Here is a 4074-nt window from a genome sequence, read left to right on the forward strand (position 1 = left end):
TCAGTAAGGCGTAGTTTCGTAGACAACTAGAGCATGATGACATTTGAATAAATGAATATCCTTAAAATTAAGAGAACCAAGCGATACTATATCCAAGATATAATTTCTTTTTTAATGTTATCCATAATTCTACATCTACATATATACTCTGCAGACCAGTGATAACTGCATGGCAGAGGGTGTGTCCTATAGTACCAGTTTTAAGGGATTTTCTCGTTCTACTCACCTCCAGAGCGTGAGAAGAATCTGTGTAAAAGCCTCTGTGTGTGATGTAATTAGCCTAATCATGTCCTCACGATCCCTATAGGAGCGATAAGTAGATGGTTCTAGTATATTCCTAGAGTCATCATTCAGAGCCGGTTCTTGAAACATTGTAACCGGGGTTTTTCGGTACAGTTTACGTCTATCTTCAAGAGTCTGAGTGTTCGATATGAGTTTACCCAGTTCCAGCTATGACTTATTGATACTGCCGCCATGATATACTGCGTTTTTTCGGTTTGTGAAAGACACAGTTTTACATTTCTGAACATCTGAAGCAAGTAACCAATCTGCACACCAAGATCTGAATGAATATTTGTGCAGCTTCTCTGACAGTACTTCACTATAAATCACTGCATCACCTGTGGAAATCTGAGGTTACCATTAATATTATCCATGAGGTTATTAATATACAACATGAACAGCGGCGATCCCAACACACATCTCTGGGGCACACAAAGTTGCTTCTACAGCTGTCGATGACGCTCTATTCAAGATAACTTGCTGTGTCGTCGCTACCAAAAAAAATTATCAGCTTGGTAGAGTGTAGGTATGATACTGAGTCAAATCTTTACAGAAATCGAGAGATACTGCATGTAACTGACTACATCGAGCCCTAGATTTCCATCTCTCACGTGAGAAAAGTGCAAGTGGGTTTGCACATGATACATATTTTTGCAGTCCATGCTGGTTGGCGTGGAGGAGATCATTCTCTTCCAGATACTTCATTATTTTTTAGTTAGAATATGTTCGAAGATTCTGCAACAAGTGGATATGAAGGATATTTGACGGTAGTTTTGTGGATCACTTCTGCTATCCTTCTTGTATATGGATGTGACCCATTCTTTCTTTCAACTATTGGGAAGCACTTTTTATTCGAGAGAACTAAGATATATTACAGTTAAAATAGGACATATTTCAAGTGCAAATTTCGTATATAATCTGATAGGGATTCCATTCGGCCCTAAGACCTTGGTCAGTTTTAAAGAGTAGGTAAACTCGTTACTGACTGCAAATGTTGAGCAAACAACCTTTTTTTGATGCACTGACAGAACCTTGCCATAGATATTTCACATACGATCGGAGGTATTGCTTTAAATTGTATTATAAAACAACGCTTTGGAATAGCATCTTCGGATGTTAGAGTTAGAAGCAAGCAAGGAAGTAATTCATTTCGAAACCACAAATCCCATCTCAACCAAGGTGGCGGTTCTTCCTCATTTTTTCTACGTGTTGCTTTCAGTTCTCAACCCATTGTTATTTACACGCTTGCAGTATATCTTCCAGATGCTTTAAGAGGTAATGTATACTAATTGGTTTCCATTACTTACCACATCTCGCGTAAGATATTGTATGTGTGATTATTAAAATTTTTTGCAAACATATTTGCCGTTTTGATTCAGTTCAGCAGCTATATCCCTTCTTGCTTCAGCCTTCTTTAAGATGTTCCTATATTCTCCTTCGCCAGTATCATACAAGAAGTTGTACTTACTCACCTGTTCGATAAGATTTCTGTCTCCATCATTTCCACTGTGTCCACTGCATACTCCCTAATGCGACAGATCTGCCTCCCCCCCCCCCACTACCAGTGTGAAAAAAAAAACGCCGACATGGTATACGTGTATGTGTGTGTGTGTGTGTGTGTGTGTGTGTGCGTGTGTGTGTATACTGGTACATAGAACACATTGTTAGTATAGATAGATTCGTCTTATCAAGTTACTTTTCATACTACTTCATACTACATCCTACCATAAAATATCGCAATTACACATCAACTTACCAGACACATATAGACAACATTAATACGTCTACACTTCTGTATATGGGGTGATAGAGCTGCCCCTACCAATGTCGTTCTATGCAGCCCACAATGTTATATCACATCTTCAGAAACCACGTGCGAGACTTTCACATTCTCGCTCACTACATGCCAACTGTTAGTCCTTCAGAAAAAACTGTACAGCACCTTTTTGAAGGAAATTTAATGTATTTAAATTTGGTACTGGGATAAGTTTTCGCTGGAGGCCACGGTTTTCGACTAATTCAAAAAAATGTACAAAAATTACCTTCAAACTCTCCCCCCTCCGTCCACTCTCGCCGGTCGGGATTTCTAGTACTCCCTACTACCACTGTAGAAAATTTTCCAATTACAGGAACTATTTTCGATACTTGACCTTTTTTTCGTCTCTATTGATTGGACTGTTATGCTACGACCACAGTCGGCTATTTCATTAACATTGTTAATTTAAATGTGCCTGCGATAGTAATGAAAGAAAAGCGACTTTTCTAAAATCCACAAAACTATTAGGTAAAATTTACATAAACTTCAGTTTTACCATTTGCAAGTGAGCAACTAAGCCAGTGGCGTATTAATCCCTGTCAATGAAGACCAAAAGATAAAAAGGTCAATGTGAGAAATAGATCGTGCAGTAGCAGAGTTTTGTACAGTAATAGGTGGGAGTGGCACGAACAACATACTAGAAATCCTAACTGGTGGGGACTGAGTGTGGGAGTGGGGATGCATTTGAAGGTCATTTCTGTGTGTTTTACTTGAATAACTCGAAATCTAGGGCCACCAGTGAAAATTTATCCTGGTACAAAATTTAACCACATTACATTTCCTACAAAAAGAGTGATATTCATATTTTCCGACCAAAAGAATATGAAAATCTCGCACATCACTTCTGAAGGTCAGATATAACCTTGCAAGTTGTATAAAACGACAACAGTAGAGGAAGCTTAGTCACCCTGTACATACAGTTATTTACAAAATACTTCTAAAAGCATTTCTTCAAGTCGTGCTTTGCTTAAAAGATCTTTCATTTGATTGGTCCCAGGATATGGGAGCAAGTACATACCAGTTTGTGGTACATTAATGATTTCATATCGTCCTGTGTGTAAAATTTACAATTATTTATTTCTTTTGCTTAGAAGAGAGAACCATTTAGTGACCCCAGTTGACTTCTCTGGCTCCACTATTATAATTTCTACTAATAACGACATGATTATCAGAGTAGATGCACCAAATAGCTGCTTATAATAAGTACTCTTTATTTACGACGGACAGTTTCGGCTTTATCGCCATGTTCAAGTGCATGCAATTACAATTTTTGTGAGAACAGGTGTGGATGCCAATTTCATTCATATTAAAGTAACTGTCTTGTACTCACGTCAAGATTGATGCGACTTTCATATTGCGTCGTTAGTGGTCTGTTTTGTAACTTGCACTGGCATCCATAAGCGTTCTCACCAAAATTGTAATTGCAGGTGCTTGAAAATGGCGATAAAGCCGAAACAGTCTGCCGTAAACAAAGAATACTTGTTATAAGCAGCTATGTGGTGTATCTACTCTGATAATCATGTCTTAATCAGAAATATTTCGCTGTTGGCCCTAAAGAAGAAAAATATCATTTCCACATTCTTATTAATGTTTTTATCTTACGATAGGTTGCAAAAATCTTTTTTTTTTCTTCTCCTGCGAATCGCAGGCCTCTATAATCTCTTGGAATCGGGCAGGGCACGAAAAAGTATGCCATGTGCGTTACGATTATATTTACATCCCTGGAGTACACCAGGCCTTTCTTCAAATATTTTTGCATAGCTAAATAAACCACTTGTTGTACTTCACACTGACGACTATTTAATATGTAGAGGCTTCAGCCTTCCGTTTTATCTCCTCCTCAATATGGTAACCAGCTTGTTCTGGTAGCTGTTCATGGGGGAACAACAGGGTGATGGACGAAAATATTGCTCAAATTCAGGATTTTTTTCCTCTGTATCTGAATGTAGCAGACAAGTGAGGTTTGCTGGAATAAA

The sequence above is a fragment of the Schistocerca piceifrons genome, chromosome 9 (genome assembly GCF_021461385.2).
Source record: "Schistocerca piceifrons isolate TAMUIC-IGC-003096 chromosome 9, iqSchPice1.1, whole genome shotgun sequence".
NCBI classification, from domain to species: Eukaryota; Metazoa; Arthropoda; class Insecta; order Orthoptera; family Acrididae; genus Schistocerca; species Schistocerca piceifrons.